We start from the raw sequence: 15,314 nt of genomic DNA on the forward strand, positions 1-15,314 counted from the left end.
CCCTTCTTGCCATCATCAAAAATGCCTCCAGGTCATCCTTCTGCTGATCCTCCTGGTTTTTTCCTTGCATCTGCATGATTCTCTTTAGGCACTGTCCTCCCAATCAATGTCTTATGTGTCTCCTACTTTCATGTACAGCACATGCAGCCAAAAAGAAAAAATCTGCTTAAATTGCTGTCCTTTCTTTTGCTATAGCCTTGCAATAGTTCGGTAATCACGCCCGGCACTTTTTCGTCCACCCCTCCAATTGAATCGCTCTCTGCAGGCTTCAGCCTTAGGACCGCCCCTTGTCTGTCCTTTGCGCCCGCAGCCGTTCCGCCGCACCGTGCGTCTTACTTTTGAAAAATATCTCCTGCCGAAACCCGAGATCGAACCAGGGACCTTTAGATCTTCAGTCTAAAGCTCTTCCAACTGAGCTATTTCGGGCTGTTCCCAACCTGGGGTAATGGCCGCCTCTCACCTCAGCTTCCTTTGTTGTTAGGCGCCGCCGCGAGCCTGCAGGACCCCGCTGCCTCGCCGACCAGCTGACTGGCGCCTCTTTTGAGGGAAAACTTTGCCTTCGCCCCTTGCTGGCTGCGAGCGTGTAGCTCCCTGCTGCCTCGACGCTCTGCTAGATGGCCTCGCCTGTTTCCGGACCTTCTTTCCCCGTCGCCTGCGACTCCGGTTGCCGACCGCTCGCCACGCCGCAAGAGCCGCCGCTTCCTCACAAAGAAACGAAGTCCCGGGTAGAAACCTGCTTCAGGACCTTCCTTCCCCGTCGCCGGCGCCTCGCGGATGCCGACCGCTCGCCACGCCGCAAGAGCCGCCGCTTCCTCACAACGAAACGAAGTCCTGGGTAGAAACGAAGTCCAGGCAACTGCTCTGCCAACCCAGGAAACCGCTGCAAAACGAAAAGAAGTCCTCCACTCTTGACGGGCGCCCGGCTGCTGGAAGAGCTGCAAGTGCTCCTGTGCCGGGCGCCCGCCGCCTTTATGCCCCAAGCCCCGCCCCCTTCCTTTGTTGCCCTTCGCGGGCTTTCCTGGGCTCTTGGCGCCCTTTTCTCTGGCTCCTTTGCCGCCCTCTCCCCTGCCCCTGTGGGGGAGGGGCAAGAGAGCGTAAAGGAGGAAGGCCCCTGCCCCGGTTATCGGGGTGCCTCCTCCATTCGCCGTGCTCTCCCCTCGTCACCTTCACTCTCAAGGTTGCTTCACGCTACTGCAGGTTAGTCTGCGGTAGTGTCATTCCAGTGTGGTCGCAGGTGGTAGTGACATTCCACTGTGGATGCAGGTGGTAGTGGCATTCCTACAAGCCACTGCGTTTCTTCAGTGCACGTCCTTTGTGAACGGAACTGCCTAGTCACCAGGTAAGATCTGAGGGTGTTTTCCATCACATGCGTGCCTAGTGGCTGCAGGTGTGACCTCACAGGCCCGCCCTGGTATCCCAGCCAAAGTTGTGTACATGCAGAGACTTGGCAGCTTACACGAACAGTGGTAAACATGAAACTACGAGTCCCAGTAGGCAAGCTCTCTGAGTCGGAGCACCCACTCAAGCAGGGGCGTTGCTAGGGGGGAAGGGGGCTCAGGGGGTTATAGCCCCAGGCCTTTTGGTTGTAGCCCTGAATAGAAGCTCAGGTGCTAGAACGAAAATGCTAGCTAGCCCTGAGTCCCCCATTCCCGACATTTGCTTAGCCCCTGATCTTTTCCAGACCTAGCAACACCCCAGCACTCAACAGAAATGCAGCCCAGAGGAACCCGGAACTACACAACCCCGTGTTTGTGTTTCCTATGCACTTCTCAGCTTTGTGGAAGGGGATTACTCGGGGGACTTTGAGCTGCTGTCCTTCATCAGGGCTAAGCCAGTGCTTTGAAGATCCGAGGGGACCATCACCAGTGTCACGTTACTTTATCCCATAATGATTTGTGCACCGGATCAAACCCTACGTTACTCAGCTACCTCAGTTACGGGGAGCTGCAGACACGCCGTGCGATGTGGCGGGTGGGGGGGGGGGGGCTCTTCGTGCTGCCACAAGTGGCCGGATTTAACTCTGCGCCCATTACACCGAAGGTGGTGCTGTCTTTTCTAAGGCGTTCTGTACCATTGTTTTCCCATAGAAAAGCTAATGACAGGTAACGTAATTACATTGTTTATCTCCTGACTTACCTACCAAAAGATGTACGTTCCATAGAAAAAGAAAAAAAGACTTTGAAACAGCAATTACAAAAACATGTGTTTGAAACGACTTCTCAATTTACCAATTTCGCGGCGGTAGGTTGTAATCTCCGACTTAAAAAGGTCAAAGCAGCACAGCAAATGATGCGTACTCTCTGATGGCGTTGTATGTAAATGATGCACGCCCCCTCAGTATGATTAGAAGGCCCCACAAGTGACCTTTGCGGGAGGCAGGCTCTCCGAGTGTCCTACCACCACAGCGACTTCCTGTTGCCACAGACTAGCTATCTCTGCAGGCTCAATTTAGCCATCTGCAAAAGCAGGCTGGGCCCACACGAATCAGACAAGCCCTCCATTATATACTGTCCTGTCATTAAAGCGTGCGGTAATTACCTTTACTACATGCAAACCTGATTGTGGGCTTACTGCGAGACTGGCAGTAACAGAGGCAAATACATCCACAAATGCATACTCTGTATTTCTTACTTTTCTTTAGCTTTTCGTCTCCCTTGTTTTCAGGATTGAAATGGAGTGTCTGCAGTAGCGGCCGACCACGCAGTTATGGCGCAATTTTTCATAATGCAGAGAAGGGTCATTATTGACCCTTCTCTGCACATTGCAGAGAGGTGTGAGATAGTGGGGATCTGCGATGCCCATTTTTTACCCATGTTGGGAGTTCCCGTAGAGATTTTATTTCATCCGGCGAAGGGATGCAGTTAGGGGTCCTTTACAACTTGAGGATCAACATTGGGCGAGTTTCAATGAGGAAATTCAATCAGGCAGTACCACCTATTCCATAATTCGGTGGGTGGGAAAAAGAGGTCGTATTTGCAATTTCTATACGTTTACACCTCATATTGGGTGAATTAGGGGATAGGCATAGATTACATTTGGCAAGTGGACGAATATCTTGCAGTTAGAAAACATATATAAAGAACAGGAAGAGTGCATACAAATTAATTTTAAGTTAATGTTGTGACGTAGGACATCCCTGGTTGTCAGTTCACGTCCTATGTCAGAGGTGAATTAATAATTAACATGTTATCTGCATTGGGCGAGTCGGGTGACACAGTATCCAGTGTCTGTCTCATGCTTGAGAGTCTCCAGTTCTCAACACATAGGTAAAATATGCCCGCCTACTCTCATGCTCTGACACTTCTAGTTCCTAAAGCAGTATCACCCAGTCTGTGAAACCTTGCCAAAGATTGCCCACATGAAACCTAAAATATGGGTGTTTTTGCAGAGAGGAGGGCACTTGTAGGCCTCAAAGTGACCTACAGTGTGCAGGTTTGGCTTCCGATGGCAGCTGCACATATGACCATGGCCTTCTCTGCCCATTGGAGGAATTTTCAACAGGTGGTTCGAGGACTGCAGAGCAGAAATGGCCAGACTGCCGGAAAATTGCCCACTTGACTCTTTTCCCACTGTACCAGTTAGTGGGGGATTACTTTCTGTAGTCACACCCCACCCAGGTTTTCTGCTGCAGACAGAGAGTCCAACTATGTGTTAGTTGGGCATGCTGAAGACAGCCAGGAAATTCGCACAAAACGCTAAAAAAGGATCTCCCTCTTTGAGGGGTCTCCCAGGTATCCATCCTTAAGCTCAGGAGGGGGCTCCACAAAACATCTCGCCCTCTCAGAGGTACTCGGGGGCTGGAGGGAAGAGGACACTCCTGAAATATGTGCAAAGCTAACAGAGTGGAGTCTAATCCTCCTGTAAATAGATGAGAGCATTGGGCGAGATCTAGGTTACACAGGAGAAATGGGGCAACTCGGAGTGTGCTGAAAGATGGTTGAGTGATGCCTACTTGGTACTCCAATGAAGGTATCAAAAACACTCTTATACTGAATACAGGGGTAGGATTGTTTATATGGGTTATGACTTCAGATTCTTCTAAAATATGGTAATAGCTGCTCACATTTTTATAGAAGACACTTGTAATGACTCCCTCTAATGAGGGACTAATGAGACACCAGGGGCCAGATTATAGAAGCTTTGCGTCAAGGCAAGGGCAAAGTTGCACAGTATTAGCACTAGGGCAAAGTTTGCCCTATTTTTAAAAACAGTGGTACACACTAGAAAACTACTGCACCATAACAAGGGCAGTTTGGCATATTAAAAGCACCAGGGCAAAAATTGCCCTAGTACAAAAAAGATGCATTTCTACTGCATTTTTGCACCAGAGCAAAGTTTGCCCTAGTGCTAATACGGAATGGTATTATCACTAGGGCAAACTTTGCCATGATGCAAAAATGCACCAAAAATGTATCTATTTTGTACTAGGGCAATTTTTGCAAAACCGTGCAATTTTGCACTTGCACCAGTGCAAAGTTTCTGTAATATGGCCCCAGGTGGAGTAAATACTCACCCAAGTGAGGGTCGGGAAAGTACTCTCTTTGAAATGAAAGTACACGATCTCCCAAAAGAGACCCAAGGAATACCCAGAGTGTTCACATGCTCAAGGTGTGCTCTGAGGGAAACAGAAATATCGATATATATTTGAGTATTGAATCCGGAGAGTGAGTGACCAGGCTATCCCAGAGTATGGAAATTTTGTAAGAAGTTGTAGCACGTTATTTATTAAATGAAATGACAATAATAAAGACAGAAAAATGAAACTGAAGGGAAAAACGATGAAAGCCATAGAGAGGGGGCATTTGCACTCCACTGCAAAGAGTTATTATTGTGAAACATAGCTGCCTTAGTCATTGACCATCATGAAATATATAGATACATCGGTCAATAGGGGCTCTTGCTCGACCCAGATCAGGGCGAGTGGAGGCACTGCACACATTTCTGAAACAAAAGTAGGCAGAACGGAGGCAGTACAAAGGATACCGTAAAATAAGTTTAAGTGGCACAATGATATGCCACCTCGTTTTTCACACAGACAACAGGTAAGGCCATATTACGACATAAAAGGTATTTCACATTATGCAGGTTGGCAGCTGCCATTTCTCCCATATTGATTCTCTTCATTGCCAATATCAATGCAACCAGAGACGTCTTTATGGGAGGGCAAAGGGGCACTTGCCCTGGGCCCCCACCTTGGAGGGGGCCCCACAAGGCTGCCAACTCTAAATAAATCAGTTCACATAGTCTATCCGACTTAAATAGCAGTTCAGGATATTTAAAGGCTTGCTGCTGAGACTCCAATCCTATTGCCTTACTGTTGTTGAAAAGAAAATTCTGCTTTGATCCATTAATCATGTAACTGTGTTCACTATGATATTCATAGTTTGTGTGTTCGCTAAGACACAATACTTGTACCATTCTCACATTTTTCTTGATTATATTGATCATGTGCAATAGCCAAAGTTCAAATGCTAATTGATAAATGTGAGTGCTCCAATAGTTCAGAATATAGCTCAGTGTGTTAAGCACCCATTGCAGAGGTCTGTGTTCATATGCAAGATTAGAGTAACAAATCCCAGCAAGGTCAACTCAGCATTTCCTATATCTGAATCTGAAAACATCTGTGTATATGTAGTTTGTTTTTAGCACATCAGGTGCTATTATTAGCAATGTACCTTCACCGCAATATGGTGAAGGTCTAGAAATTGGTTTGTTCACATGGGGTTTTGTAAAACCTAGGCAGCCACCCCAAATGATGAACATAAAGTATTAGTTTCGAGAGGTGTTAAGCTATCCATATTCAAAAATGAGAAACCAAATTGTTCACGCTTGTATCCTGGCTATGCCAGCAGACGGTACAGTGATCTTGGACAAACTATTTATATCACTGACATTACTGTGGTGTCTTCTGTGAAAAGGAATGCCTTTTCAAATGCTCGTGGCGTTGTCTAGCCCATTACATGATCATTCTTTTATGTAGGCCAATTATGTAGAAGGGCTTCAAGACAGATGAGAGAGGATCAGATATTGAAGGCCTCTGGCAAGCATATTTTAAAGTCTGCTTCTTGTACATAAAAACGGTTGGCTTTTTTGTACAACTCAAAGGTGTGTCTGCTCATTCATTAATAACAAATTCACAGGCCTGTGTTTTGGGTGAATTTAAAGCTTTAAAATAGAAACGAGAAACCCAGAAAAAGTATTTTAAGATCATGTCAATTACTACTCTTGTTGATGGAGACAATGAAGCAACAATCATTAACATTTTGTATAATACGCTTCTATATCATTTTGTTTTACAAAGTTGACGTGTTGGGTTATACAGTTTGTCTACTTTCCAAGTAAGTTCTATACAATGTGATTATTTTAGTTCATTGTAAGTGCTAAAAAAGAAAGCGGTGAAGTGCAGAAATTGCAAGAGTGGGTAAAAATCCCAGCTTCATATCTTAACCAATGTGTGATCCTAGGTATCCCATTCAATCTTGTATTGCCAAAACTATCAGAATTGCCAGTCTCTAAAGCTTTCAAAATCGTCGAAATTTAGAGTTATTTCATTTCACTGGCTATAGTGTTGCTTCTTCTATAAAAAATAGTACGCATTGATATACTGCACACCAAATCCACTTGTTTCTTTGCTATACAATGGTAATTCTGCTTGGAAACCATGTCCCTCTTATAATCTCCGTCTGTCTGGATAAGGACACCTCTCTGGTAGCTTCTAATCTCCATCCACTATCTACTATATGGTATTTGTAGCTTACTCCTTGCATCCAATGTGTCTCCTTTAGCCATTCCTGAACACTTTTGCATTCTGTGAGGCAGCTAATCTGAGTCATCTGGATTATGTGCTCATTTTCCATATGATCTGTCCCACATTTATACTATGGCAGGTATACCTTCCTCGTGGCAGCTATTGATGAAAAGTGTACTGTACTTATGATAGACCATAAGTACCCTCATGATGGACTGCTAATCTTCGCCTTGAAATGCTACTTGTTTATCACTCTGATTACAGCAAGCATGACAAAGGTAAGAGGACTAAAAGGGTACCCTTGCCTATTTTGATCGCTGTGAGGCAGCATAGCAACCTATGTGTTGTGATTGCGATGTTGCGGGCGCGACCATGTACTCTGCACCCCTTAATTTTTTGGGTTCAGGGAGGGGGGCCCCAAAGGTGTCTGTGCCCCGGGCCCCAAAATTGGTTAAGATGGCCCTGCATACAACCATTTCTCACCGTGTTACAATTTGCTGTCCCAGTACGGTGTGCAAACGTACTTGACTTGCAGTCGTTTCTCAATAAGGTTAAGATGCAATGTTTTTATGATGAGCCACAAAGGGCTGGCTGGTTTGGTATCAATTACGCACCTTACCTGCTCAATTTCAAAGTCTCTAATATTGCTGTTAAAGAATTAGTTGAATTCTATAGAACGTTTTGAAATACTATTCAGCCTTCGGCTAGTTTGATATCTCTACTTTATTCACTCAATTTACAGACAAATTATGTAATGCTTTGTCACATGAATCACATTGTTTTTTTAATGTAGGAAAGTAAGAATATGGTGAAAAAATGTAAATAATAAACGTCTTTAAGCTATAATCAATGTCTTCATTGTCCAAATCAAAATGTAGAAGTATATTGGTGGTGGTCGAATCTTTACATATAATACTTAAAGATTATGATATCTTTAGCTCTTTAAAAAAAAATTAGTAATAAAAAGGTTAGCATTTAGAACAGAAGCACTGCACATAAGAAAAACTAAAAACCAGATCCATCGCATACAAGGGTGCTTTGCACAAGGATACGGTATGTCATACAAGCTTGACATCCAGATGTAGAAGGGTGGGGCCAATTAGTGGGAACAATAAATGGCAACAATACAGAATGAGAATAAAGATAAGTACACTGTCGACAATTTTATTATAAACTAGCAAACAGTACCTGTACTCAACATGGGTTCTGTAGACAAACTTGATAACACTCACATTAATTGTGAGGAAAATCAATGATCCTGTAAGTCCCTGTTCTGAGTCGCTTATCTTTTGATTTTCTTTGCACTCTGAAGTAACCATCACTAAGAATGGTTGCGTGTGGATGGCTTACATACCTACAGCAGACATGGAGGGGAGGTGAGAGTTGGCATGCTGCAGCATACTTGAACCTTCTGTGCACTCTCCCCACCTGTCGACTCACCTTGGTGCAGTGCAGTGCATTGTGGTGCAAATATCTTGGAAACGGTGCATCCTAGGGCCTTGGAACATGGTTTTTGAGGTCCCATTTGAACCATAGAGTTGTGTTCCTGGCATTGAGATGCTTAAAGAGCTTTGTCAAGTCCTTCTACGACCACATTGATGTTTTGCTGATTTTGTGAGTTGCGATGCATATATAGTTGAGCTCGCAAGCTCTGGGGTTGCTCTGGGGTTGCTGTTGGTACTCTTGTTCAGAGGAGAATTGCCTAGCATTTCGGTGCTGGAATGCCCCAGGGCAGGACAAAGACTCATATGTTTTGGATATTCTCCTCTGTGAAAGATAGTGAGCTAAAGACTCTGGGTAAGGCTCCCGTAACCAGGACTAATGCCTGGCAGAGAGACTCCCAGGACCCCCCTTGTTATTTACAGACATAAGTAGGTCATGTGCTTTTCTTCACTTACAGTCAGGAACTAACAATTCAAAAGGTTCTATCTTGGTTTACGGCACCCTTCTCATATGTTCTTGCACTACATATAGGGGAAGAAGAAAGCGTACAACACAGCAATCATTTCTGTGCATCAAAATTATCAGTTATGTTATGAACAGTTTTTGTAATACTGTTCCTTTTTTTTGCTTACTTCAATTTCCCTGTATATATTCATATTTGCACTCATTGTGGTATTTTTATGTTTTTTGTGCAGTAGTGCAATTATGTACTTTTTAAGGCAATGCTAGCTACTTCTTACATGTTGCACATTATTCGAAACTCCAAAATGAAAGCATTCATGATTTCACTATGTAACATGGGAAGATTTTACAAAGAGGTCTGCACTACAATGGTGTGTATAGCAAGGTACTGCTCAATGAACTACTTATCGCATGACAGATCTTCCAATGATAGTTTTCTGCCACCATTACAATAAAAATCCCATGTGGCGGCTTTCCATGAAACCTAAAAGCACATGTGATGTCATCAATGATATTTGTGATGGCATCTTTGATGTCATGGGTGTTAGTCCTTGCAGTGCACACTGGTGGCACAAGTTATGGTTGCTTACCTTACCATAACTGGCGAATTTCTGTTTTTTTTCAGTTTTACCTGTAACCATAATGTCCCTGTAACAACGTTTTTCCATTGAATTTCATAGGTTTTTGGTAGTGCAACTTAACCATAACGTCCCTTTAACAACGTTTTTTCATTGAATTTAATAGGTTTATTTTAGTGCAATGTAAACATAACATCTCTTTAACAAAGCTTTTTTGCTGAATTTAATAGATATTCACCACAAAGCCATTGGGTTGCGTACATGTGCCATACAGCATAGGAAATTGATATCTCCATACCAAGGAGCACAATAACAACAAAATGTATGTCTGAGGACATATAGTGGCTAGCATTCCAACTGCTGGAAACAGTATTAGTGTCTCACATACTGCTACCATTAATCAAAGTGAATAAACATGTATAAATAGCACCATGTATGTAGTTCGCAAGGAGAATGAAGTAAGGTAAGTGTGCAAACTCTGCACTTGTGAAACAAACAGACCAAAGGCATACCGTATGCACCATAATGGAAAGAACAAGTACACAAAGTCACATGTGCGTCCAGCAATATTACCACACATGAAAATGAAGAAACAAATGCAAAGTATTGAGAGCAAAACGTAACTCCAATGTGGTAACTACACTGAAGTGTCTCCTATTAATGCATAATTTCTGCAGTGTACCACAATAGCAAACCATGATATTTGTTTTTTTCGCAACAATGGCAAGCACCCTAGAATAGCTGGAAAAGAATGTTCCTCTTCCCTAAATAAGTAAGGATAGTAACTGCATGGGCAAGCAGCACAGTGTAAAAAGAAATGTAGGTAATATGAATTGCTTTATGGACACTTCACACATATGTTTGTGTGTAAGAGGACATACTTTACATTGAAGGAATGCATCAATAGCGGCACCTCTTCCACAACAGCATGTAGCTGTTACGCTCACCTGGTTCCCATGGGGGCGTCGACCGGAACTGGGCCGCTGTTGTTTCCACCAGCGTGACGTGTAGCGCCGAGATGATTGACTGGACTGGCCCGCTCAGCCTAGTTTGTCTGGTTCGCAAGAATATTATTCTGCAAAGGAGAAGAGGAATTAACCACCCGTGGAATTGAGTGTCAACCCACCTTCCCCACTCCTGTTGTCTTCCCACAGATCACTCTTGATGTCCCCTCCTTAGTCTCACCTGATGGTTTGGAAGGATGAGCTCTCCATCCTGCGTCGACCGCAGGGGCGCGTTGATGACCAGTTACTTCACTGGCGTAGAGGAATTGGTGAGTTCCAGTATTGACTCTAAAGTCCAATTGTTCATAAGAGTTCAAATGTCTGATCTTCACTCTGTCCGATTCCTTGCAGGTTGCCGATTAATCCACTCGAAGATTTCCAAATGGCACTTGGTAAGATTCAGGTAAGTCTATTGTGGTTTTCCCCTTAGGGGCCGGGGTACGGCGATGAAGCAGAGTTGACTGCGCCGACCCGAGATGAGGTGAGTACCTCCCGTGGTAAATCAGGTAAGTCATTGGGGGTAGCTTGTATAGCCTTAGAGAGTCCTCTTGCTCACCTTGCTGTCTTTGTCTCCTTAGGTGTCGGAGGGCGGCCGCGAGATGGAGAGAGTGTGATGGAATGCTGAAGTACCGCCAAGCAGGTGAGTTCAGCGCGGCGCCGTAGGAATGCGAAGCGATGCTTCAAAGACTTCTGTCTTTCAGTTCCGTGGCGAAATGGATCAGGATTCAGGTAAGGATTAAAGTTAAAACTCCTGTTATAACCTTTATCCTTCTTTTCTTCTTGTTTCAGGAGTCCCAGGACTGAAGCGGGCGTGGCTGAAGACTGGAGCTGCTGAAAACACGGTGAGCGTTATGCTGCAGCAAGCAGAATAACGCGAAGCACGTGTGGCTGTCCGGGCGTGGTTTAAATAGCCTTGGAAGAAGATCCAGGTAAGTATTCTTCCACAGCCCCACCCAAGTAACAAAATAGTCCCTTCAGTAAAATAGTCCCTCCTAAGCCTCATTTGGCTTGAGTCTTCATGCAGCATGGTCTGCCTCAGGTGAGTATGCAGCATGGTCTGCTTCAGGTAAGTTATCAATAATGAGCCTGGCGCCCATGGCGCCAGGACTGACTTTATCTTTATGAGCCTGACGCCCTAGGCGCCAGGACTGCACCCAAACAGCCCCTAACTGGGGCTTTTGGGCATGCTCCAAGTGGCATGATGCCTGCTTCCGGGGCTGCTGGGCCTGGTCTGGTCTTCCGGGGGCAGGCATCATGACAGTACCACACGAAATCTATGCGACCCTGTAAAAAGTAATGTACACAGACAGTACGTAAAAATTTAACAATTGCTAAACAATTACTAGTACTCCTACCCTGTCCAAATATGGCTGATGTTTCTTACAAATGAAACATGTACATGTAAATTGTTTGTGAGTGTGTTCACATTTGTTGCTTTGGTGCTGTCAATGCATTGTGACTCTGTAGCACACAGTGCTGCCCCAGATGCCTGCAGGTAAGCAAAATGTAGGTTTCCTAATGAGAGGGCATTTAGCCGGCGTATGTTCAATTGGAACAGAAGTGTCCATACGACTACAAAACGGGCCTCATGTCTGCATCTTCTCGTTTCCCTTTTTAATTAGTGGTGGCACAAGACGTCTGTCAGTTGCACAGCTATACGTATACGTACGTCATCCTCTGCCTCCTGGTAATGCAGCTCCTGTCACCATGCCTACCGAATCATGCCACACACTACCTCATTTCAAACTGTGCTGCTGCCTATGGATTTCATGTTGCAAAGATACCAATTTATGACTGCGTCATGGCTGGCTGCCTGGGGCCCATTGGGATCAAGGAGTAGGATGCTCCAGTGTACAGTGGGCATCTTAAAGGGCTCTTTGTCTTAATTGATGAGCTGCTTGTCGTTCCATTACGTGTGAAACTCACACACCATCTCTGCACTTAGCAACGTGAGGGTACGTAACAAGTTCCTCACTACCATTTGCACAAGTGCATAAAATATTGCACTGCACATATAAAAATCAGTAGTGACTCTGGAAAATATGACCGCTGTTGCTGCTTGCTAAATCCCGGACAGTTACATTTGAGCACAGCTGAGTAAACAACAAAATCTTGGAATCTCAAACATTAACAGTGCTGGTTACAAAAGTATTGTGGCCGCGTGGCGCTGCCCGAACAAATGTCTTGTTGTGCTTCCTAGTAAAACTGCGTGTCTCCTGATGAAAAGCATTCCTATGTGGCAAAATGTACTCATCTCCATAAATGCTACATATACCACTAATATCGTACCATCAAGGGAGGGAACTTTTGCCTGGATGCACGGATTGCTATATTAGAAGACGTACAAATAGCAGTTTTGTGGCGTAATATATGGCATAGAAAATGCTGCACATCAATAAGCACAGGAACAAATTACTTGTGGTGAGACATTCACACATATGGCAGCGCCACTGCACAAGCTGTGTAGGAGTAGTGCATGAGACGTTGGATATATACATTTGCTGTTCTATTGTACTGTTGATGGCAATCTGTACAGTGGCCCTTTGTTCACAGGCAAGACAAAAGGAACACAATGAGTATTGGGACCTAGTTGCAGTCGATGGCTTTCATTCGCAATGCGTGTCCAAGTCCATGCCCACCCTTTGCAGTAGCAATTCCAATTACCTGCTAACGACATCATATACAGTACTGTAATATTCCGTTGGTGACTAATTTACAAACGGTATGCTTCCAAGACATTCTTGCTCACACCACACCGAGAAGCCTTATTGCACAATGTCATAGCTTCCACAGACCGATTTCCATGCATGCAATTCTGCAAATGGCCCGGATGTGCACGTGGAATCCCGGAAATAACAGGGTTTACGCTTACTTTTTGTGCTATGTGCAGATGTGGCATAATACATTTCTCTCTGATCCAGTGTCACAGACAAGTGACTGGCCATAGTCAGCAAAGTGGCAGTTGGCATTCCTGAAATGAAGCTGACCACCTCAAAGGTAGAACAACATCATCGGTTTCTGAGTCAGGGAACTGAGGCCCTGGATGGTAGAGTGGTTGAAATGTAAGGGGGAGTCTGATCAGACAAAGGACTACATTCAGGATTGGGTAGGGACATTGGAGATGATGTCCATAAGGATGCATGCTCACTCCCTGCAGTTGAATGTCCACACTGGTTTTCTTGATGGAGGTGGGAAGGGGAACTACAAAGACCTTTGCAAAGGGCTTTTCCAAGGCTGCTGGCCGTTCTCTCTGGGAAGATATTTGAAACTAAAAGAGTCTAAAGATCCTTGGGTTACAAACCCCAACCAGGGGACAGACCAACAGAATAATGTGTGCATTCTGTGGTTTCCGGTTAAGGAAATGATGGAGAGGTAGGATTGGGAAGTACAAAACTGAATTAGGCAGACAATCACAAGATGATGTTCTTCAATAAAACTTAAGAAGTGTGGGTGGGGTGTAAATTTTGGAAGAACCATGAATAAGGCTAAACAGAAGGACATGAAGCATTATATGGTCTACCCAGCAGTCTTCAAGGATGTCCACAAGTGCAAGACATACATTTTTGGAGACCACGTGACAGCAGAGGCTTTTCTTGTGAACTTTGAGCAGGAGCTAATGCAACAGACAACACATGTGTACACATCTTCTACTTTTGGGACATGACAGAGGCGTAAAAAGCTCCCTAACCCTTCTTGATCCGTCAATCTTTCAGAAACCCTGTCTCCTGGCTTTGAGCTGAACAATCTTCAAGTGTAATGTCACTTTTACGTTACAATGTTGAGGTCTGACTTTAGGGTGTTCAATGCTGATGAAGTGGCTGGTTGGTTTCAAATTGTATAACATTTCAATGCTGTGGTCTTGGTGGGAGGCTGATACATCTTCCCTGCAAGAGGGCTGACACATCTTCTGCCCTCTCGCAGAGAACAAACTGCATTAGAACTAGGGGTGTACCGAATAGTATATTTACTATTCGGCCGAATACTGAATAGTTGATTAGAATATTCGGCTGAAGCCTAATAGTTACCGAATAGTAGATTACTACTGGAAATGTGTCAGGATATTCATAACAAGCCAAAACTGTTAGCTTTGGCAATGCTTGTTTTAACAGGATTTCAGTGCAGGACATGCTTATATATAGTTAAGGTCAGTTCCAGGGACTGCAGGTGGTGGAATGGCTTATAATGAGTTTAATAAAATGTTTCTAAAACCGTTTGCATTTTGCGCCAGTGTTTAACATTTCTTCGAAACAATTCAGACCTAATGTGGTTTCTCGGTAAAAGCTACACTTTATGTAGCGGTTTCTCTTCACGGGAATCATGATTAGAATGTACTGTTGTGGCCAACTTGCACGCCTTATTGGAGTATTTTAGTAAATTATCAGGTAATCGTGTTCCTTGTGCAGTGTTTAATCGTGTGCATGTGTAATGTGGTTTGCTTTCAGGGGAGTTGCTGGTGGACAGAAAGCTGGGTTTAACACACACACACACGCACGCAAACTGACACACACACACACACACACACACGCTCTTTCCTATCCACCTATGCCCATGACACACTGAAAGCTTATTGTCAGTACTGTCACCCAGCTAGGCCATTCACATCACTACTGATTTGTAGCAACCCATCAAGGCCAGTACTAGTAACAGCACACGGCTCTGCTAATGCACCTCCATCCACATCTGCACCTATCTAAGCACTGCTCTGTGTATGCACTCCAGTCGGACCTGTAACTCTCCATGCTATTCAAGCACTGTTTCCTCTGCAACTCAGTCCTGATCTGGAGCACCCAACCCGTCATGTCCTTTGACAAGGAATTGAAAGAAACCAAGGTGGCCCTAAAAAGTACCTCTCATTTAACACTTAACAAAGAGATACAATGTCTGTCGCCCTCCTTGTATTTATGCCGGTCCCAAGACCCTGAACTGCATGAAAGCAACAGCTAAATTCTCTGCCACACTTGCCTCCCCATTGCCGGGGGCCTTATCCGTGCACTGCTTGTGTGCTGCTAACTTGCCTCTGGGACATTAAGTCATCAAACGCAGGCAACACCCATGTGAGCATGCAAAAAAGAGTGCCGA

At 44.6% G+C, this 15,314-nt stretch overlaps 1 non-coding gene across 1 annotated transcript; it reads right to left on the bottom strand.

Annotated features, from left to right (window-relative positions):
- Positions 1-353: 353 nt before the first annotated feature.
- Positions 354-427, bottom strand: TRNAF-GAA (transfer RNA phenylalanine (anticodon GAA)). Its single transcript has one exon. It is a non-coding gene; the product is annotated as a tRNA-Phe (tRNA).
- Positions 428-15,314: the final 14,887 nt, after the last annotated feature.

This window comes from Ambystoma mexicanum, chromosome 6p (genome assembly GCF_040938575.1).
Source record: "Ambystoma mexicanum isolate Mex_15411 chromosome 6p, UKY_AmexF1_1, whole genome shotgun sequence".
Taxonomy (NCBI): Eukaryota; Metazoa; Chordata; class Amphibia; order Caudata; family Ambystomatidae; genus Ambystoma; species Ambystoma mexicanum.